This window comes from Neopsephotus bourkii, unplaced genomic scaffold, assembly GCF_033783945.1.
Source record: "Neopsephotus bourkii isolate Nb327-2 ecotype Australia unplaced genomic scaffold, CSIRO-AGI_Nbou_v1 NB_547, whole genome shotgun sequence".
NCBI lineage: Eukaryota > Metazoa > Chordata > Aves > Psittaciformes > Psittacidae > Neopsephotus > Neopsephotus bourkii.
The window spans coordinates 2,649,320-2,673,528 of record NW_026901048.1 but is presented as its reverse complement, the minus strand read 5'-3'; the positions used below and the strand labels follow the sequence as shown (position 1 = coordinate 2,673,528).

Here is a 24,209-nt window from a genome sequence, read left to right as displayed (position 1 = left end):
CAAAAAAGAAAGAATTAAGGTTGCTCAACCATAGATGGTGGGGATGTTCTATGATTCCGGAATTTTGTGACATTCAGAACTGGAAAGCAATTAATTACTTATTCATCTCTGAATGAATGGTGTTTTTTTAATATTGTGCTTTATTCTTTACTGTGTTCTCTGGTCTTAGTGTGAATTACATTTACATATTTTGGTGGAAGCAAAGCAGTATATGTTCAGTGGAACCGGATGGAGGGGAAAAACAATCAAACCTTTTGTTTGTGACAACCAAGTAGCTGTTGATAAAAGTAGAGTCATAGAATCACAGAATCAACTAGAAAAGACCTTTAAGATCATCAAGTCCAACCATTACAAGAAAACAAGTAAAAAAAAAAGAATTAGGCAAATGTTAATTGAAATATTGGCTCATAAAAGGAAGGGCAACATATTTGTAACTACTTTGTTGAAAGATTATAAATTAAACTCCATAGACCTTTTCATATAGAGCCTATATATAAAGGAATTACTATTCCATGCCAACAGATGGCAAAACTGAGTAACCACGATTAAGATCTGAATTCAGGAAGGGACCTAGGTATTGCAAGAATGTCTGAAAAGCAAGGTCCTAAGCATTCCTGCTCAAATGCTATCTAATGCTGTGAATCCCTAAACTGGGTTTTTGCTTAGATGTGCTCAAGGCACCTCAGACAGCCCCTCTGAGCTTGCTGCTTTTGCCACAGTGCTTCCCTCTGGTCCAAGCAGAGACCTAAGGTTACAGCTTCTCTTTTCCACATCCCTGACAAATTTGATGTGGTGGCAAAGTGCTCCCAAGTTGGGCCTGGCCTCAAAATAGTCAGAATGTCATGGCTCCTCTGCCTGTCTCTAATGCACTGACTGCTGATGTTTGGAGAGTTCATGGAGGAAGGAGGAGCTCTGAATACAGCTCCTTACCTGGAGTAAGAAAGCCAAAGCCCCAGCATTGTCTCCATGCGAAAGCACCCTGTCAGTTCATTTGGGTAGGAACACTGTCCTCTTATCAAACCCAGGATACCCTGTGCTGAATATCTTAAGATTTATGGGGTTGAAAAGGAAAAAAGAGAGGAGCAGAGCTTGCTAGGGACTTGCTTCAGGCAGTAAACTTGTACTGGAGGCATGCCCCTTTCTGCTCCCACTCCATGAAATGTTTATGCATGGCCTACAGCACCCTAACTTGTGGTTTGGGCATGCTCTTTGGGAAGCATGGCATGCATCCGGGCAGCTGGCTTGTTCGCTGTTGGCACAAATCCTGGACTGCAGGGCCATTACACGTGAACAGATACTGTTTCTCAGCTCTTATACTACTTCCTAACCCCATGTAACCAAAAGAGATTTCCTTTATCTCTTTGAATGCAAGGTTGTAATTGTCCGACTTCTTGAAACCAAGGGGTATAAAAAAACTCCATAAAGTACAAAATAAACCACATATGTCCACAAAACTGTTCACATTTCACTCTTACATTCATCTTATTAGCATATTGTGGCCAGGTCCTCGGGTTGTCCATTCTGGAGGGCCATGCTTTCCAGCCCTCTGCTACAACTGGTCTTTAGGGTCGCAACCCTCACAGTTTCTTCAAGTCAGTGGAAAAGCTGGATGCAGAAAACAGAACACCACATTCCTGTGTGTATCCTTTCAACTTTATACTCTGATCCAGTTAAAAGTTTCATATCTAGTCAGTTTGATGTATTATGCACAGAAACTATTAATTGTCTGTGGGGCTCATTGGACAATTAATGACTTATTAGAGGGTATATCAAAATGAAAAAAGTGAACTATATTTGTTCAAGAGGTTCCTAATCTAGCAAGACAGGATTGACTAAATGGTCCCAAAAGAACAAATCCAGTAAGGCAGAAATGTAAGCATCACGTCTGAGCAGATCTGAAAAGAAGGAAACTACTGATCTTAAAATACTTACCATTAATATTTACAGGATAATATATGCTTTGCAATATGTGGCACACGCCAAAAAGCACACAGACAATGTTTTTCTCGTCAATGAGGTATGCAGCTAGCCCTTTGTGATTAAATACCTGATCACAATATTCAGTCACGCTACTAAATTATAATGTCCAAATCTTTGCCTTTTAGAGTCACATATGACCTGTTTTATACAGAAAAAAATGGCTAGCAATATACAATAATTGGTTTTATTCACACTTCTGAAGACAAAAATCAATGTCTTGGTACAGTGGCCCCTGTATTTGGTGCTCACCACTCTCCTCACCTTCCTCAGTGCCAGCATAGACCATACCATACCTTTCTCCTCTTGGAAGTAAAATTAGGTGGGACTTCAGAGGGAAAGCTAAAGATATGAGGCTATTACCAACCTAGAGAAGAAAAGACTTAGAAAAATCTGGGGTCCCAAATGTGAGCGACCTGACAGATACCTCTTCCTTCTTATAATGATGTGACTTTATCTCCTTTATGATGCAGTTGCAATGAGTTTATTGCTAACTGAGAGAGGCTTTCTCAAACAAGTACATCACAAATCATTTGTCTTTTACTCATCAAAACATCTTCACATTGATTTGGAAACAAAGCAGCAGCAAGACTGGCTGACAGAAGACAGGTTCTTTAAGCTCCTGGATAACACACAGTCCAACAAGCTCAACATGTCCTATCTTGCACATTTGGTAGTGATGTGATATTAAGCCCTGGAGGTGGCTTTTCTATTTCTGTGGCTATGAATAGAGCGGGTGTGCTTGGATGTAACTGAGAGCTATCCCATGCACATGCATGCTCTTTCCAGCCATTTCTTAAATCCCTTTGTGCCATCGAGAGCATTATATCAGCCGTGTCTGATGAACAGCACCTTCTAGAGACTGTTTCTTTAAAAGGAAAATGCCATTGATCAGTTCTGTTACATTAGATGAAATTCTTATCAAATATCCACTCAGCTATCTACTCTGTTCAAACCAACCACTGCCACTCTCTTTAAAGCAGGGAAGCTACCCTGGAAGAACCAGCCAAAGAACTGCAATCATTGTAATCAACTGCAAAAAGTTCAGAGCCAGCTGGAGTCTGAGTCAACACCAGGCTGCAACTTGTACCTCAATCCAAATTAAAAGAGGAAATTGATCGTTGGACAAATACAATGTCTCAGGGTAATTCCTATCACAAATGATAATAGCTACCAAATTTTACAAATTGCCAAGTTTAACAACACCATCAGAAGAAAGCTGAATAAAGTTGCTTGAAGAATGACATTTGAGCTAGGTGGAAAACTCTGCTAATGATTTCTCCTGCAATTTCTTTTGTAGCCAAAAAGAACTGTCTTTTTCAAAAGAGTGGAAAACCAAAACTTATAACTGAAAAAAGAAAATCGGCCTTCTACTTTCCAGTTGTTGACGAAGACACAAAATTTCCAGTATATTTTCTCAGAAGTATTTCATACTGGAGACAAAAAGAAAAAGGTGGACTTCTTCCAGTCAGTTTTACTGTCCAAGTCTGCCAGAGGAACTTTAGTCACTGTGGTGCTTTATTGCATAAGAGATCTGGCTTCTAAAATCCCAACTCTGACCACAGGAAAATACTGACTGGGGCATTGCAGAAAAATAGAAACAGCTAATTGTATGAGTTCAAGCTCTCCATGCTGTTTAGTCGCCACTCTGCAGCAAGGATCTTGACAAAGACTGTTTCATTTCCTGTTTTCCCCATGCTCTAGGTACTGTGCAGGTGGTGCCAAGCACGTGTCTTTGCACCACCCAGAAGTCATGTAGTTATTCCCCAGGGTAGCTGGTGAATGACAAGTGAGCAATGCTTATGTAACATGTGGAACTTCCAACCTGTCTGCTAAACTACCTCAACAGTGACGTCCAGTTAGTCTGTGATGTTATTGACACCTGAACTTTTATGTCTCCTCAGACACATGGATAGTGACATCAAGAAGCAGCAAATAATTTGTTTTGATAGTGCCACATGCATCTTTCTGATGTGACAGTCTCAAAGTGGAGCAGGGCCATGAATGCAGCACTGCTCTAGAAGTGGGAGTGCACTGTCAGCTCTGTAGTAGTCCGGCAGGAGAAAAAGCACCCCATTTGGAGATATTCTAAAGATATCCTTATTTATTTTTGCTTCTATCACTTCAGCATGATACCTCTGGGTAAGATAAAAGCAATGGCATCCTTCTAACTCAAGAAGTAGCATTCTTACCCTTGTTACTGTTCAACTGTGGTTGTACCTCAAATATTTCTTTAGCTGATGTGTAAATAACACTCTTAATCTGTTTATCTTCTATTTTTGAGTCTTTTCTTTAAAATCTTTTAATAGAGTTTCTGTGAAGAGTAGTGTATGTGTTGGTGTGCAGCTTTGAAATAATAGCTGTCATATATACTTTCAGGTCAACAGTCTTCATATTTTGCAGAGCATTATTTGTGGCTGCTATGTGGAGTTCATCTGAGCTAAATGCGTACTTGTCATCTTTTGCCCACACTGGCAATACTCTGGGAATGTCTGCAATCAATTAAATACATGGTGCAACCCATTGCCTTTTTGGATAGGTATTTCCTTTTCTGGACACCATCTTTTTAAGTGGTGATTGTCCAATATATGCAAGCTGCTGTGTTCTTGTTTTGATCTAAGGTAGAGCTCTGCATCCTTTTTAACCTTACAGAGTTGAGGTTTTGGTGACATTTTAACAAACCAAACCAGGCTGGCAGTGTTAAATAGCTGTGGAGTTTATTCTGCAGACTGTGCCAAGTGACTTCCTTCCTCACTAGCATGCATTAACCAGCACCTTATAAGAATTTTTTTTCATTCCATTCTTGATTTTCCAGTAGTTTCTCTGAATATTTTTCCCACCTCCCATTAGGACCCAGTCTCCTCTTAGCTAGCCCTCAAAACTGCAAGCCTCTGCTTACTCTGAGCCAATCTTACACATTTAATTTTTACATGGAATTCAGGGCTCCTCACATTTCTGTACTACCACCTCACAGTCAGCCTCTGCTCTAGTTAACAGAAAACTATTAACGGCAATAAGATTTTCAGAACCAGCCGCTGTCAGAAACAAAGCTATCTTATGAATGCCTTCATTTCTACTGGCACTGTTTGCTTACAAACACAGAGTGAAGTGCCTACTGAATTTCCTTCTGTTGTCTTCCTTGTTTCCGTAGAGTTTTGTCTCTGATTGATAGAGATTTAAAATTTTCCATTCTATTTAGGATATTTTTATTCTTGGTACCATGTAGTGCTCAGCAACCACTTGAAGATACGGTGTTTAACACGGATCTATTCCACTCAGTGTCTCTACTCAGCTGCCTTTGTATTACAGCAAAAGTCCTTTACAGATAGAATTCCTCACATCTTTAATAGATTACAAATATATTTGTGTAGTTATGCTCTTTTTCTGATGCACAGCTTTTTCTGAGCAATCTACAGGCTGTATGTGTCTGGGACTGTTCACTGTGACAATTCGCTCTTCTTATTGTGTGATTTAACATACTATAGCTTTTGCCCCATAGCTATTGCTTCAAAAGTTGTTAGCTAGTTGGCTCATTTTTACAGGCATATGCAAGAAATTCCAGATCTTACAAGAAAGTTTGCAATATTAGCTTACTTCTTTGCGAATGAGCTCCTATGGACATTACTAGAAAATATAATTAAGGATGTTGAACTGTAGCTGAAATAAATCCAAGTTTTTCAAGCGGATAGTTGCAATCTACTTTTGAAAAGACATTTTTGCAGACAGTGCTTATGTTGCTCTGTGAAAGGTGGAAGGAAAAATAGGGACATTTTTCACTGCAAAGATAAAAGAGCAGTCCCAATGGAATTTGAATCACACATGCTCCAGGAGGTGCAAGAGTAAATAGAAGGCAGCATCCTTAGCTGGTTCAATTGGCATAACTCCATTGAATTTCAATATCTTACCTCAGAAAGTAGTGTGCAAAGCAAGAGAAAACTATTTGCTCTTTAAAAAGTCAAGGCAGTAATTAGCGTGATATGAAAGCAGTGACTCCACAAATCTTCCTATATTGATACAGATAGCTTTCAGGCAGCTTTACGTTCTCTGCCAGTAGCTGAGCTGCAAGTTACATTGCATGACACACCTGATGTTTTTACTGAGAACCAGAACTTCAAGTTCTTTCAAAATGCTGAGCAATTTGATGGGACATAATCTTAAGAAAGGCCAGCTGAAAAATGTACATGTGTGCTATATTTGTACACAAGTGAACATTTCAGTGTGTTCTGACCGGCAGAGGCTCTGAAACCAGAGGTGTGTATGACAATCACAAGAGATGTCCTCTGGAGTTCTGGTTAGTGAGTGAAGACCATGGCTTCTCTAACACCAGCTGATGATTTCCCACACCAGATGCTTAATTTCAGTAAGACAGCTACAGATACTTCTGAAACAGGTTGTTGGGACTAGGTAGAATAGAGAACCCTGTGCATGCACATTTACCTATGGACTAGAAAAGTTCCTTTGTGAGCTCTTACCTAACACTGAGTTGGGTGGTATGGATATGGTTTATGCTTCATAATTGCTTTAAAGGGTTTCCTTTTTTTTTCTTAACTTCCTCTTTCAATATGTCTTAATTTCCATTGTTCATAAACTAATTTGTTAAGACTACTTTATGGTTTTGTTTTATACATTGAGCCTAATGCTCATTTCCCTGAGCAACCAGAATCTGATGCTAAACGCAGCCTTAACACTAAATATGTTACCCACTGCAAAGGCAAAAAGAGAAGAGAGTAAGAGGGACTAGATTGACATGAACGGGAAAGTAACAAGCTGCACGTTGAAAATAAATACTGCAATTACTTTGCTATGGGAGCAAGCTGGAGGGCAATGGGTAACAATTTTGTACTCAGGAGCTGTAAAAATCTGTAAAATTAGTCTACTGTGCAGCCCACCCCACTCTGAGCTGGAATCAGTGCCAGTTGTGTCCTGAAGGTAACAAAAGAAACATTTCAGCATAAGTATGTGATTCTTCAGACTGACTGGACTAGAGAAACTACTAGAAAAAATACGGTCCAGAATGCATTGTCTGTATCAAGTTAGTTACGTAGATTCAAGGCAAAAGATGAAGGTGAAGTTATGTTTGGTTGGCTCTTTGTCAGGAGATTCCTCAGGCTGGTGGTAGGAACAGGCACAACCTTGATGACCTGTAAAACTTTTGAATATTCTTAGCAATGGAAAAGACCTTGATGGGTTAGATATGGCTTCCATGGGGTAAAAGAGGTACTGATACACCTCGTTAACCTATGTAGATTTGCTTGTGTGGTGGTGAAGACCACCTGATTTCTAGGGGTGTACACCTTTACAAAACTGAGAATATTTTTTACTAAGCAGATTCTTCAGATGGTCACAAGCCTATTTAGCTGAAGCATTTTTATTTTAGATAGATAACAACACAAAAGAGCTAAATGCTCTCTCCTCCCTCGAATTAAGGTCTGACCCTTTTTTCAAGAGTGTCAATCGCAAAAATCCCCATACACTTCAGTAAGAACAGATGGGAACCTCCCCTTGGCAAGTGGGAATCAAATCCTTTTCATTTCTGATTTACATTCTGCCCACTCTTAAAGATCCTGGCCTCAGAATAGAAAAAGCATTATTTCTGATGACTTGGAATAGAGAAATATTCATACTTTCACAGCTCTATTGAGTTGCTAGTGTTAATAAACACAAAAAAATCAGTAGAACATGGAGCAAAAATTCAGAGGACTCCTACCTAGCAGATAGATTGACAGTATGGTGCCATTTTACTGCACAAAGCTGGTGCTTTTAAGATAGAGTAATGATTCCAACTAACAAGAGACAGCTCCAAGATTGGACAGAGTGACAAAAATTAAGGTAGGATATTCTTTCAAGGTCTCTTTTCCTACAGGTTTTTAAAGTAATTGATTTTTGGATGAAAGTTAGTGAATTTGATATTCAGTTTATGATAAATTAAAAAATTATGAGGAGAACCAACATCCTCTCACACTATGAAATCACATGGTAATGATTAAAGCTGATGTTCATGTTTTGATACCAGCTAGGCTGAAACATCTTGAGAGAAATTGTGAATATAAATCAAATTGAAATTCTAGGCCAAAGACCTTCATTTTTCATGAAATCGAAATGAAAAAAATGCTGAGCAAATAATGTCTGTCTATCAGTTTAAAAATATCGCATAGAGTGAAAAAATACATCCATTTGTCCCCCTGCAAGAGGCTTATAAAGAATGATGATTTTATAACCAGACACGTTGCCCTAAACAAAAATGGGTCAGCTACTCAGCTGCAAATTGGAGAGCTCCAACAGAGATCTCAGAATTTCCCCTGATAATGCTAGAGCCAGCTCAAAGGACTCTCTACCAAAGAGTTACGAGATGAACAGGTTGAGGGCTGGAAAATATAGAATAATTACAAGTAATTTCCATGTACTGAGACCTAGGGTCATTTGTGTGTCAGTCCTCAATACCACAGCAAATGGGTTTGGGCTATCATAATGCTGATACATTTAGTGCACTTGGCTTTCTGTTCAGAAGAGGCTTGGGTGGAATAATAGACTTTTGTAAAAATTATCTTAAATGGGTTCACCACAAATATCTAATTTTTAAAGGGTTACTGTAAACCATTAGGCTTGTATAGACAATCCTTTGCAGGATGCAAATGGAAAATAAAGGCAGGCAGGCAGTCATAGAGAAGACTTGCATTAAAAGGACTGAGAATAAACATTGCATCAGACATCTTAAATGTGTTCTGGAAAGATCATGTAGAACAATAGATTAATGACTTAAAATGAGCTTAATTCATTATTAGCTAGTAGGCTTCATGAAGGCTTATATCTTTGAACAGAATATAAAACAAAAGCAAACTAGATGTAGGACCTGCATTATGCTGGGAAATAAACTAGAATTCTTTTAGAAACAGATACAATTGAAAAGGCTTTACTCAGTATCATTATTTGCTTTATCAGGGACAACACCACAGAGTTGCAGCTCACAAAAAATGAAGCCCAGCAATGAAATGGCAGTAATTCATAGCTGAAATACTTGCAGGATCTCCTTCACAGACTATGGCTTCTGCTTCACAGCTCACTTACAAAAAGAGAAAGATAGAAACACATCAGCAGTGTTGAGTTTTGCTGGAAATTGCAGTTATGAAGATACCACTTGCATGGCTTGTTAAGTTACAGACCTTCAGGAAGTTTTCTCAGGCTCCATGGGTCGGCTAACCCTCTACCATACAGTTGCTAGTCTGGCACTGATGTTTAAGTAAACTAATTCAGGAAAAAAATCTGAATAGATTGGAAGTTACTTTGTCCAAGACCTGGGAACCCAACTCAAGCCTGTCTTATCTTGTGAAATAGCCATGCAGAATTATGGGATATAGCATTTCTTCCCTCCTTTAAACATACAGTTTAATCAACACACACACACACACACAATCTTCTCTGAATGCACCATTTATATCAACTTTTCAGCCTCAAACTCCCTTTCCTGAGCAAGATAACAGACCTAAATCCTTAGTTTCATAGCTAGGTAGAGATCAGCATCAAAATTCTCTAGCTGCACGTAGCATGAGATGTATTCCCTTTCATTTCTCATAGGCTTTGTCTATGCTTAAAAGATTTGAAAGCATGCCTATGGGTATGTCTACATGCTATTTTCCAGACAGATGTGAACTCCAGCTGCCTGTGCTTCTCTTCGGACAGATGTCAGCTCCAAAACAGAAGCCATGTTGCGGTGGTTAGTGCAGATCCCAGGCTTTTGTACTCCAGAGCACGTTTATTTCCAAGCTAAGTGCAATTATGTGCTTTCTTCTTCAGAGGAGGCCTGCAGGACAAAGAGAAAAAATCATGATTTCCTACAAAAAAATAGTGTTGGCTGGGAGCATGAAAAGAATTGTGTCTTCATACAGTCAGAAATCATACCACAGGCAACCAAAATTCCTGCTGCTGGTGTAGATTATTCTGTTGGGTGTTAAAGCCTGACTCCTGGCAGCATTATAGTTAGCAAGGCTGATGTCAGGGGTCTTACCCTCAGGGATGACTGTAGGCAAGCAAGATCAACAGTTGCTATAGACTTCTTGCTTTGTAGGACCCTGGGCTACATGCCCTTTCACATGAGCTCATGCATTAGTTTGCTCTGAATTAAATGTATCAGGTCCTGCCCTGACACACATCCCCTTGATAATTATTATAAGTGCTCTCACATGAGGTAAATCCACTGAAAGACACCCATTTTGTCTGTTCAAATATACTCTAAAAGGCAAAGCAAATTTGTGCTGGTCTTCATGTCCTAGTTTAAGAGGGAAAAAAGTGAATAAATAATAAATAGTAATCAAGCCTAGAGCACAGGTGCTCTGACTTCCCAGGTCTTGTCAGTTGGCTCTTAACTGCACTGACCTAGTTGGTTGTAACTGGTGTACTGTGGACATGTTTTATGAATGATGTTTTCGTTTGCTTCTCCATCATGAAACCTTAGCAGACTACAGTTATCTAGACACAAGGCCTTTTGACTCCCTTGTGGATGTCTCCAGGAAATGATGTTCAGTGCATTTCAAACAAAAGCTTTTCATATTTGCGTCTTCTGTCCTTTCCTCTACGTAACTGTCTGTCTGTCTGTCTACCTACTTGTTTTCCTCCTTCCTGTGCACTCTTTCCAGTGGCAAACATTTGTGACAGATCTCTTTGTAACAGTGGAAATAATGAAAAAGCAGAGTATCTGAGCCTCAGAAGCATACCCATGTCATTTATTCACACATATTAATACAACTCTTTCAGTTTTGATGCTTGGCTTTTGCACTTCCTCTAAGATACAAAATGACAAAAGGGTGGCAGCTGAAGAGGCAGTGGTGGATTCATATAGCAGGTCAAACTCACCGTTCTTGTCACATAGGATGGCTGAGACCATGTCTGCTTAAAAATTAAAATTAAAGCATAGTGTACTATCATTATTTCACACCCCAAGAAACTGCAAGGCATGGAGGGAACAAACAAATATGTTGCTTCATAGCAGCACCAAGTGTCTTGGGACCCTTGGGGCACTTAGGGTACCAGGTAAACAAGCTGCCAGCAAGCTGCACTAATGCTTAGCACCAAATACAGTTTCCTATTCAAAGTACTCTACAAACAATAACAAAGGGAAATGTGTGCAAGCTTGCATGCAAAATAGAGGAGCTATTGTTGGTGGGAATTGTGTTTGCTTGCATGCAAAACAGGGCTATTACAGGGTGGCAGTCATATTTTCTTTTTATTGAAGAAAAGGATATGCTTTTTCATCAAAAATGCTTCACAAGAGTATTTTCCACTGAACTTTAACCTGTATAATCTCTCCTGTCCAGTGTGTAATTTTTGCTAAAGAGAAAGTAGAAGAGTCCAACTACAGAAGCTTCTCCCACCTGAGAAGCAGAAAATGACAGCACAGCCACTCCAACCCAGGCTCCGTTAAGTCTGGGAAGATCCTCCATGGACCTACCTGCCAGGGATGACCTTCACACTTTACAAAAAGTCTTTGTAAATTTTGGATTCTGGTGAAAGGATTGGGAAGGAGAACACAAATCTTAAATTCTGCAGGATGAAAAAAACTTATTCCCCACCAGCCCAAACCCAGGCTAGTGAAATTCCAGCTCTCAGGAATTAGTTCATGCATTTGCTTGATTTGCTGGATGCTAGTTGTAACTAGATAGGTCTTAAGAAATGTAATAATTTATTTTGTACTTGCTGTCCCTGAAAATGTCAAGGTTTCCTAGTGATTCCCACTATCTGCAATATATAGGAGTTAGGAGAGAGAAGATTTTCCATTACTAACTTTATCATACCTTTGGGGTTTATCTGGGTATGTTCCTGCAAGATGATTATTTTTCTTCTATAACTGACTTGATAGAAATATGCATGTTTCCAGTGGTGGTGGTGGTGAAATTTCTTGTCTCTGGATATAAAATCCTGGTCACAGAAACCTCAGGGACGTTGTCCTAAATGAATAGATCAAGTTTCAGCTATAATTAACTCCAAACTTCAATTATTATTAACTCCAGCCACTAGTTAAAGAACATAAATATATATATTTTATATTCATGTTGCTGCTTGATATATAAGATTGCTGTAATTGCCTTAAAAGCCTTGCATTGCTTTAGTTGTATAGTATAGCAAGTAACAGGTTTGTTCACAAGGAAAACTTAAATGTAATAGGGTGGATATCATGTCAAGCTTGCCATCTACAGAGTTACAGTAAAATATTTTTAGTGTAATAATGAGAGTATACTGGAGATCCTGGTCTAATCCATTTAGTCTCCAGTCAAATTCATAGAATCAAAAGATGGTCATAAGCATCTTTGTGATTCCCTGATCTTTGCTCATTACACAGCAGGCTGGACCTAAATTTCAACTTAAAAGACACCCAACACTGTTACTGTATGACTTTGACTGCAAGAAGACCATTCTCGTGCAGCAGGAGAGTGTGCAGTACAACAGCAAGTCAGCTACTCCCTCTTTTCCATAGGTACACAAAAGGAACCCTGAAAGAAATGGTTTAAGGTAGCTCCTAGGTTATTTTGAGTCTTAAAGACCTAGTGATTTAGTTGTCCTGCCTGCAGTTCCTGCTCTGAATATGCATGCTGGCTGTTGTCCTTTTTCTGTGCATGGCATTTTCCAAGATACTAACAGCACTGAGCAGGGTTTCTGGACAGCCTTTGATTTTACATTCTCAGTAGCCTGGAATCATCTTGACAAATTGTCTTATCTCAATCTGTCAGGCAGTCACTGACCATGAAGCTGATATGAAGCAACTGCTTTACATCCTGTAAATGCCACCAGCTAACATAAGCCGTTTTTATTCTCCCCACCGTGAGTGTGGTATGGCTGGAATGTACCACCCAGACCAGAGACAGCAAAGCGGGTTTCACGCTAGTCCTGCTGCTCACGATATTGTCCATGCTGCAGACGATAATGTCCATGAGTGGAGGGTTGCTGCACTCATGAACTCCCAGTGGTGTCATCATGTCAGAGCTGGGGCCTGATGACAAGTTTTTCACTCTGAAAAAGATAAAGCAATTGTACCCAGCTTGATGATGCACTGCTTTCTGATGTCAAATGAGCAGCCAGCTCCCATATAAAGCATAATGACTGAACCCTGTTAAAAAGAGATTAAATTAAAGATGTAATTTTTCTCCCTAGCAAAAGTAACATGCAGTATTTGCTTTCCAAGTCAATGACTTTTAAAACAAGGCATGGTAAGGTGACTGTATGCAAGATCAACTCCTCATACCAAATGGGGCCGCCAGATGCAGTGCCACGCTTTTTCCTTGAATTGATCTCTGCTCTCCAAATGCAGGTGGGCATTTGGGCCTGCAGCCTGGTGAGCTGCAGCAGAGGTGCCTATGTGCTGAGGAGCAGCAGGAGGTCCCTTGTTTGCATGTCAACTGAGGGGTGCTGAGCCTAAAGAAATCCCCAAAAGCAGTTACTGACTCTGTAAATACACTATGAACTGTGGGCTCAGGTTTTGAGTTGAGCTTCACCAGCAGCCCTGTTTAGGTTGTAAAAGACCTTTACAATCATAGAGTCCAACCTTAACCTACCACTGACTAGTCCACCATTAAACCATATCCCTAAGTGCAGTATCTACACTTCTTTTAACTACCTACAGGAAAGGCAACTCAACCGCTTCCCTGGGCAGCCTGTTCTAATGCTTGATAACCCTTTAAGTGAAGAAGTTTTTCATACTATCAAACCTAAACCTCCCCTAGTGAAACATGAGGCCATTCCCTCTTGTCCTATTGCTTTTCACCTGGGAGAAAAGACTGAAATCCACCTTGCTGCAACCTTCTTTCAGGTAGTTGTAGAAAACAGCAAGTTCTCCCATGAGCCTCCTTTTTTTCCAGGCTAAACAGCCCCAACTCCTTCAGCCACTCCTCATAAGACTTGTTCTCTAGACCCTTCACCAGCTTTGTTGTCCTTCTCTGGATATGCTCCAGCACCTCAAGGTTTTTCTTGTAGACAAGAAAATCCCTGGGAAGGAATTTCTTCAGCCAAGGCTGCTCTTTCCCCTTGCTTAGCTTGGGCTTTCACGTGGACATCTCCTTTAATCCACTAACCATCCATGCACAAAAACCTCTTATCCAAGGTTAATTTGGTCCTTTCAGACTAAGTTAGTTGGCTTGCACACAGCTACAGGCGAGATTTCCCCTCAGACCAAGCATTCACTCTGCTGAGAGCATTTATGCAAGTCATGCAAGTCTGACAGCCCTCCAACATTTTTCCACAGCCTCCTTAAGTGCTCACAAAGTCATTTAACTTTCCCTTAGTTCACCTGGGAGGACTCCAGCTTGGCCAAATGCTGGTTGGGCACCCAGGGGCTCCTGGACCACTGCAGCACTGCATAGGCTGGCACTGCCTGGCTGTACCAACACTGCAGGTTCATACCTTCACAAGGCTCACTGAGGGCCCCAGTTTGATTAGCACGTTCATGCAGACCTCTGTACTGCTCATCTCCAGCTCCTGAATGCAGAAATAGTCAGCTTTGAAAGCCTTTCTCCCCTGGGCACCAGCACTCCAGTCAAGCCTGCTTTGGAGAAAATCATGGCCCCACAGTAAGTGGCCCAACAACAGGGTGCAACCATACAATCAGGATGTGACATGTGCCAGCCTGAAACAAGGGTATTAAAGTATGATATATACTCTGTGTTTTGGAGGGATACCTTTGCTGCTAGGGGCTGTACCTCTGAATGTTAAACCAGCAGCTGATTTGCTGGATCTTGCTAATTTTGATGCACAACCAGCCCATCCCTGTCCAGGAATGCCTTGATTCATTACTAGATATTGAAACAGTGCCCTCCCTTAGCTGTTGAGCTCATCCTTCACAGCATGGATCTGTATCTACAGGGGTTGCTTTCTAGCTGTTCTTTGACTAATGGCTGTTTGGAGTTTTCTTTCCCTTTTGAGCTCAGTGAGCAGAGGGTGCAGAGCAGTTGACTGTTCACATCAAGTGCCTTAGTAACCCTGTTCTGCATGGATTTACAAATATTTCTAGTCATTCTTAGTACTTGTGTTCAAATCTGGATTATTTCTGAGTGTTAAACCCCTTGTACAACTTAAAGCAAACACGATGATGTTTCCAGGATCTCCTTTGGAAACATTAGGGCAACATGAGGAATGCTACAAAAAGCAGGAGTAAATGAGGTTTATTTAAGGACAAAAGAAAACAATTGATGGGTAACTATCCAAGATAAAACCAAAAGCCTTAGTTTTTAAAAATCACTACTAAGCTTCCCATCCTCTTCCTTTGAACCAGAGTTACTTTCCAGGCTCCTTAGGGGTTAGAGGCTCTACCACAGCCAGGAAATTACCTCAAGCCAGAGCCAAAAATGTTCCTACATATCTGATAACATAACATAATACAGGTAGTACATTGAAAAAAGAAAACTGAAATCAAAAACCAAAATCCTGTTTGGAAAACCTCAAAAAAGTTGTGATCTGCAGAACACACTATGAGTCAGACCTGAGAAGTACCTGGAAGGGGCTAACTGGCTATGTAAGAAGAGAAACGCTGTCCCCCACAGCAGCAAGTGCTGCTGCCCATTAGTCTTATCACACCACTATAGAGGATGAACCCAAGACTTTGGAGCTTTCAACCCAGATTACTGACCCTAGATCCCATTTTCCACTTCCACCTACAGCAAAAGTGGCCAAAATCTCTGTGCACCTTTGAGGTATCCCAATTCAGTTTTAGTAGCTCTGCTAGGATGTCACCTTGGCCCATGCCCAATAAAGGTGTAAGGTAATGTGTACCAGTGAGTAGAGTCAGTTATGAGTGGGATGCAGCCAAAGTGTTAGAGTGATATGCTGTTTCTTCTGCATCCTGCTGAACAGAATCCTAAAAGAGTGGGGTTTCAGCTGTAAAAAACACCACAGACCCCACTTCAGATAGGAGTGTTAAACAGGCCATAGTACTGCAGGACAATAACTGGACTGGGAACAGGCTACTGATGTGATCCAAATGCCATGACTAATTATTTTGACTATGATATTAAAGCAATTGGCCATTTTCAGATCTGCTCAAATGCTGCAGAAAACATGCTGGTCACAAACAATGAGGACCTGACTGGGGTTGGAAGAACTGATGCTCTGCCATCATGAACTCTTGTGCAGAATAGGTGCAGAATAGGTGCAGAAGGCCAACCTTCAAATCAGCAGCATTTTCTACTCTCTATTATTTGAGAAGCTGCAGAAGGAAAACTGTAGGTCAAGACAGAGAGACCTTTTCTTTTTCTTTTGAGGCCAGTGACGACTATGCAGTCAAAACTTGTACATTTAAAATTACCTTTTAAATACTCCTTTGCTCATCCAGCCAGAAGCCTCTCACTCTGACATCGTAAGGCACTGCTGCAGGGCAAATTTTCCTGTCACAGTGGGAAGATTAGACATGAAATAGGTAGATAAAGAGTGCAGTTTTGATGCAAAGAGGATGAATTTGCTCTAGAAGCTGAGTGACTAGGAGAGATATCTAGAAGTAAGACATAGAGGTTAGTTTGCTTTCTTGGACCACTAGCAAGCGAGATATAAATGTAGAACAGAGACAATAACAAAGCAAGACACACAAAAGCACTAAATGCGAACCGGCATCCTCTAAGCTTTACAACTTCTTATTCACCTGGCACAGTGGAGAGGCTTCAGTGTCACGGCTTTAAGCTCTGTTTATGCTGCCCACCACTTCTGCTCAAATACTTGAAACACAGTGAAAGAAAAACGGAACTGAGAACTAACCTTTCAGATGCTAATGAAACTTCATATTCTATAGCCTTGCCTTCATGCCCTTTTGACTGTGCACTAGAGGATGCTTCTGCCTGCTTACTCCTCCATTGTCATGTGAATAGCCCTGCTCAGCTTAGAAGGTATTTGCTCAAGTAAATCTTCCTTAGTATAAAACACATTGCACTTTATTGTTACTCTGAAGACACTTTCATAAACATTGTGTCATTTCTATAATTGCACACCTAAGTAGTTAGGATGTGTGATTGAGCAGATTGTTTACTGTTATTCTTTTATAAATCTTTTTATTTCAGTAGTTTAAGCAACATGATAATACGTGCTTTTACCTAATACTATAGAAGGTGTGTGCTAGGAGGAACAGATTGTTGACTGTTGTTTTAATAAATATTTTTATTGAGCTAATTTATATTAAAGTGATCTTTTCTACTACCAGAAAAAAATGGTTTCTAGAATGACTAGCCAACCGCAACAGACAATATACAGACAATAATAGCCATCAAGTTTATAGCAGTACCTTCAGGCGGTCACAACTGAAGACATATGTTGCTGCACAAAAAAAGCATGTATTATGAAACATGACATTGCATCATGTTTAAGGTATCCTGCATATAGTACATGTTAGTTTAGTGAAAGGGCACATCTGTGCTGCACTTACTCAGATGAATATTTTATTCACTGGATGATGGCAATTTATTCATTGATTTCTGGATCCCAGATTGCCAAGAAGATATCAGATATCTGCTTGATGTTAAAAACAGTTGGACTCCATATTTGAATCTCATTGTTTGTAGCTGTTTAAAAATCATAATTGAATAACAAGTAAATGAAAAAGAAAGAGCAAATAGAAGTAAAACATCATATATAACTCCATCCTCTCTGATCTCTCAGAGAACAATATGCACAGACTTACTCACAAGAGATTCCCCACACACTTCATTAAAACTCACTTGGGCCTGTGCAGATACTCAAGTTGAGGTCTGGACCATAAAACGAAAATGTTCCAGGTCATAATTCACATTTCTGTCTTGCAGTGCTGTAAGCAGATTGCCAGAACCTAGCAAATAAATAATAAATGTGTGTTATACATGCTTTAATTTCCACTTTTTGCTTGAAGCCCAGGACAGAGAAGGTCTCATTACTTCCCTCCCTAGGTAAGAGCAAGAGGATAGATAGGTACATTTTGCCTAACAAACAAGGTACAATATACACAGCTGTGTCAGTGTAGTAGTTGCTGGAGCACCAGTATCTCATCCTGATTTCACCTACAAAAGTATAGTTTGGGTAGGTGTGTAAGAATAGAGACTGGTACTTCGCTGTCCTGTATGTGCCAGGGTGCTCATCACTGTCTGCTTGGCCTTCACAAGTGGCTGTCACATCCTAGTGCAGTGTCCATATGCAACCACTCTACCTTGCAACCTGAGAAGCAGAGTTCCCAATTCAATTTTCACATCTGAAGGATAATGAACTCACAGAATATTGAGCTCTGCAGATCCTACTTTCCATCCATTATCCATTGCTTAACCTCAATGACATTGAACTCAAAGGGACAACCCAGAAGATTACATAAAAGAGCCACTGGTGCTTTGTAAAAATAAGATTAAAACATGGTCCTCCCTTGCTCTCACTGCAATATGCAGTCTTTGTAAGGCATCTCTTTTAAGCCCACATAGCAGAACATAGCTTCAAGTTTTAAAAACAGGAAAATATCCTCCCAGCTTCCATTGCTGTGCCTCTCATTCTTCAAATATAACAAAAAGTGAACTATATTCAACTGTTATTTAAAACTGAAAATGAAAAGTTCATTTCTACAAGCATTCATATACTTTTTCTATGCAAAGTATTAATTTCATTGTGGTAGAAAACATCACTGTTTTCTCAAGTTATTTTACTCCTTTCCCCTTAGGTAAAGAATATGCAAAATCACGGATTTTCCACACAAAACCAGTTCTTGATAGAAATATAAAAAGCACAGGAATGATGTTTCTTCTGAAGCAATATACATTATATTTACCCTTGCCTGATTAACTCCACTGAAAATACGATTTCTGTTTAGATAACCAAACCAAAATGGAACTTTTTTTCTGGTTTTTGTTTTTTTTTTGGGTTTTTTTTGCTTGTTTTTTTTCTTGGTGCATGTCGTTAAGGCAGTTTCAAAGTCATAGTGGATTGTTTCTACTAAGAGGAAAAAAGAATGGTATCAATCAGATAATGTGGAAAACACAATGCCTTTACCACACTCTTCCTTTTGTAGTGTCAAAGCAATCCATCCACCACCCAATACATTTCCAAATATACTCACAGCTGAACAAACAAAGAGGAAAACAACGGGATGCAGGGAATCACAAGGCATCCTGATTTGCTCCTGTGTGGGCCAGCTCATGGCACAGGCATGCTGCGGACAGGATCCCTGGGAATGGTGGTGAGCACTGAAGGGCAGGAGCCAGGTGGAACCTGCAACACCAGGGTGGGCAGCCTCTCCCTGCCCCACTGATTTAGGGCAGGAGTATGCCAGCCTCAGCCAAGTAGCTGTGGTGTTTCTCTCTTTCTCCCCTGTATAAGTGCATGTGATTTAGCTTCTAATTGGTCTGACCACAGCAGGCTTTGTCTTGAGCTGTGGCTTTCTCCTCTACCAATACTTGTCAGGGCATTTAGTTGCCCTGAACGAAGGGTTGCTCATTCACTTTCAGCACATTTGACTGCTTGGGCAACATGTCTACTAGGAGCCATTAACATCTTTCAGCCTGAGGGGAAAAAGCAAAACTCTTCCACCTCACTGTGAATAGATTGTCACAGTTACAATTAAGCAATCATTGCTCTGCCACTAGCAACAGCCATTTCCCATTTCACCAGTGACAGAGTAATGACTATAAAAAATGTTTAATGGAGGGGAGCCTTAGAGGAGATCTAGTCAAAGCCCCTGCCTGTAGCACTAGATCAGGTAAGCCATGGCTGTGCCAAAGCAAGTCTTGAAAGCCCTCAAGGACACAGGTTTCACAATCTCCCAGGATACCGTGTCTTTCAATGTTACACCCTCCTCCTAGCAAAGAAATTTAACTCTTAGTGATTTCTTCCCTATGTTGAACAAAAAAAAATGCAAGCTATGCCTGGCACACCAGAGATTACCTCTTCTAGGCCCTGCACATTCCTGGGGATGCCAAAAAACAATTAAGCCAAAGCAGTGACCCCTCAGAGCAGCTGCATCTCTCCCCACTGCAGCTGATGGCATAGCCAGCCCACACAGGAGCAGCACAGGATGCCCTGTAACTGCATCGTTGTGATCTTGTGAATGTATTTGAGAGAGAGAGAGAGGAGAAAAAAACCTTGGCATTATAGAAGGAAGAGTGTGGTAAAAGCCATAATTTGGCTGGGATTAAAGAAACCACTGGAAGTTCCTTAGTTTTAAATTTTGCACAGATGTCAACTATACTTGCTCCTACTGTCTTTAATTTAATGTCTGGAATATTGTGCTAATGTAATTCAGATGACATATGACTGGGAAACAGCCAGACCAACAGATTTGTGAAATTTTCTTTTTATGTTTAGATTTAATAAAAAAAAAAAAAAAGATCTCTCATGTGTGGCTTTTCTACACAGCAGTGTAAGAAAATGTTCGAGAAAGCTATGAAAAATATCTGCAAGTACACTTGAACATGCCTGAAGACAAACCAGAAGGCAGAGGCACATTGGAGCAGTGGTGGCAGCTGCCATTTTCTTGTGTTTTTCCAGCTCAGCAACCAGAGCTCTTCCCCTTCCCACTGTGGAGAAGAAGAGGCAAATGCCGGCATGCTCTGCATTTTCTTCAGTCCCTCAGCCCTTTTGCCAGGTGCTGGGCTGAAGAAGCATATAGGCACTTATCCTGAACCACTTCAGACATTTTTAAAACATACACATGGAGTGTCACATGTTTTACTCCATATTACGCATTGCAAAACATTTTGGCATATTACAAATGCTTTAGATATGGTGTTTGATGGTGGTTTAGTGAATAAAGACTCAAGGAAACTAATAGTTCAATCAACTGTAATCAGATTTTTGGTCGAGTGACACAGACAAGCTAAAATCAGGGTCATGTTTATCTAACTAGATGGTGCTTAGACTGGTCTGCTAATGTTCCATAGCAAACAAGAGCTGAAGTCATCTTAGTCTCGTAGAGATCTAAGAATTCAGTTCATTTTACCTGCTAACATATAGAAACAGCTTCAGAAATTGCTTCTTACAAATTAACAGCTCTTGGGGTGACCCTACACAGTCCTTTTTAGCCTTTCAGCTCCTTCACAACTTATTACAAAATATGTTTGGAGGGCACCATGCTTTTGGAAGAATAATACCAGTATATAGAGACTTAAGACAAAATGAAATGAATACCGATTCCTAAAGTTGTTTTATAAGCATGATTTTACCATCACTGTGCCTTCAATAAGTTCTTGCTTAGTCTGGAATAAGGTATGACCAGATTACAAGTTAAATCACCTTCTCTACAATGCATTTATAACTACTTTCTTTTTGTCCGTGATGTTTTCACATGGTGGAGGGAGTACTGATTCCCTAGCACAGTCCTCTGCAGCTGGAAGGAACATTAGCTTATACAATGCCCTGTGGCAGAGGTGCCCAGGCACAGCCAGGACAGCACTGCCTCTCAAGAGCAAGTTTAGGTAAAATAAAAACCCCTGGAGTGGTATGTTTAATGCCAAAATTTGTGGAAGAGTTTGAAGAATTCTTCAATAGATAACTTTAAAATGCTACTCTAGTCTCACTGAATGTGTGAATGACTCATATTGTTTGGGATCTGTTTTCTTTTGTTGCATTATACAATTGCAATAATACAAATTGCTCCTCAGAAAACACCTTTGAGTCCCATTCGTGTGCAGCAATAGGTTCCTAGTTCTCTTAATCGGCTTTCTAGTCAATTACTCTTTCAGTTGCTTTGAATAGTTGATCGACATATTTATTGCCAAATTCTCTTCTTTGATTAAAGAAAAAATACAGTAAAGTATAAGGTTCAAAATTCAGCTGCCAAAGAAAACCATGAAAATCTACATGCATCTTTCTGCTTACTTCTTTCAAGAAAATATAACATACACAACAGCCACAGGAGCTTTGAGTCCAAAACTCCTTTTTAAAGAAATCTACCTTTTCACCATATTATTGCAGATCTCCAAATGCATCCATTTTTTCACTTGAAATGTTGACTCGGCTTTAATCTTCAAACATACGGATGTCATTCTCTTTTTGCTCAGAGGCACTGATGCAACTGAAGAGAAACTTTAAGTTTCTGGAGGGAGGCCAAGCTGGATAGCAGCAGCATAAAGTATACAGTGCTTCCATTGACATCAGATCTGGAAGCAGATCAGATATGAATGGAAGACCCATAGTGAGTCAGGTTTGCATGTAAACCTCCAGTGACTCTGGAGTAGCTCCAAAAGCTAATGTGATATCAATGAAAGAACTGTACTGTATTCACATTCAGATACTTCTGCAAAATCAGATGGGGTTTAGTTCATGGATTAAGATTTGGCAAAGCTGTGGGGATAATTTTTTTTTAATGGACCCATCAAAACTTCAACAAAGGATTGTTAAAATAAACAGAGCTCAGAAATCCATGGTTAAAGAGGACAATGTGACCTGCTTTAGTTAAAAGAAAAAAAAAAAGAGAAGAGAGATATATTTTGGACTCTGCTTTCTGCAATACCAATTTTACCTTTCTACGCTTGACATCTATTTTCGACAGAGGGTTCTTGTTATAATCTTTTATTTCTTATTAGCAATTTCAGGTGTTTTTTATCCCTTGGCTGCTGATTGATGGATTTATTAGTTCCTGGAATCTACAAACAGTTTGTCTTGGGATTAGAACAATTTAGAGTGAAAATAAAAGTAATTCCTTTCTGAACAGCTTTCAATTATGAATATGTAGGCTATCAAGTGTTCCCCTGCTTTTTTAAATATATTTGCTTTTATTGTTTTCTGAAATGCATATTTTATTATTACATCAGTGTTGCTCTCCTGTTCTCTCAATTTGTGCACCAAGTTTTTGAAAAAGTATAAAGCAAATGGAAAAGCCAGGAAGAAACAAAACAGCCCAATTCCTATTAATAAAGTACCACCTTCTCCTTGTTTTGTGGAAAGCAACATACTTGTCATGCTCTGAAAAATTAAAGCAAAATATATAAACGCTACCCGATCCTCATTTCTACTGGAAAGTTAAGGCTCTTTCTTTTTATAAACTTGCTATCTTAGAACTTCCTACTTACTGATTTCTTTCTGATTTTGCTGAACAGGAAGGAAAGAAATACAAATACATTCTTGTTATAGTGGATAGGTTTAAAAGTGCTCCTTACCCACTCAGAAAAACATCCCTCCTGTGCAGTCCCATCTGATCCACAATGCTGTTGTTCCCTTGGGTCTCTTGAATGTCATTTTTAGATCACAGTGAACTTGATATTTTCTTTTTTGTGTCTTGTACTGTATGTCAGCTACATAATGTCAAGGTATTACAAAATCTATTATATTTCATGACATCGATTCAAGTCCAGAATAAAATTTGCTACCTTTGCAAGGACCCAGAACAATTTAAATTTGAGATTGCAATGTCAGGAAAACATAGGTCTTCCACCAAGACAACAAAGCCAATTTGTTACTCTGCTTCCTCTTCTCAAGTTTCAGGCACACTATAGGTACCCCCTTCTGTACTTTTCTCTTGAACCCAGCTCTGGATCTACACAGATGTTTTGGTGTTTGATGTCTTATGCTGTAGCAAGGTGGCAGCTTCAAGAATGAAGACGTAGGATTTCTTGAATAATTTTGGTCTTATATTTTTGTAGCATGCATAAGTATGTTATAACAGAGATTAATTCTGTCTTTGGGAGTAAACATTCAGTCTCACATCCATTCATTCCTTTGTTTATTCTACAGCTATGAAAGAATACAATCCCATATTAAAAACATGCTAAACATTAGCCAGTCCTGGTTTTAGAACTACACATATACAATCTGGTTCCCAAATTGTTCTGAAACCTCTGGGGAAGGACCCACTTCAAAAAAGCTCTCATTTCAGGAAGCAGCAGGGCTCTCCGTTCCTTCCAGTTTGTGAATTTAGTGAGTTCTTCATTCTCGTCCACCTCCTCTCTCCTCACTTACTGTTACACATGGACACAGGCGATCACTTGTGATGTGCCAGTTGGATACAACCTTTTCTACCCTTCATTGAGAGGGAACCTGATAAGTTCTTGTTACATGCATTGCTGGGAAGTTTTCTAATAGTGCTTGAATTTCCAGGCTCACTGCAAATGCTGCACCTTTTCTTCTTCTTTTCAATAGTGAAATTCAGCTTCCTGTTTTAATAACGATGCATAGACAGTGTGACACCAGTGTACATGTGAACTTTCTAGGTAAATGCTAGCTTGACTCACCCCACAATTAAAATTTGCCAGAAGGAGATCCCAATGTATATATTTGAACACTGTTATTGTTCAAGGGACAAGCATAAGCAATTCATCTTAATTTGA

The 24,209-nt window shown here is 39.8% G+C and overlaps 1 long non-coding RNA gene across 2 annotated transcripts in view; it reads left to right on the top strand.

Annotated features, from left to right (window-relative positions):
* The window catches only part of LOC133210965 (uncharacterized), a 31,384-nt gene extending 19,806 nt beyond the window's left edge, over positions 1-11,578 (top strand). Inside the window, exon 3 of one of the 2 annotated variants that reach the window (XR_009725063.1) lies at positions 11,286-11,578. This is a non-coding gene — a long non-coding RNA (uncharacterized LOC133210965). Of the gene's footprint in view, positions 1-3,277; positions 3,673-11,285 lie in introns of those variants that run through there. The other variant, XR_009725062.1, reaches the window with a different exon arrangement.
* Positions 11,579-24,209: the final 12,631 nt, after the last annotated feature.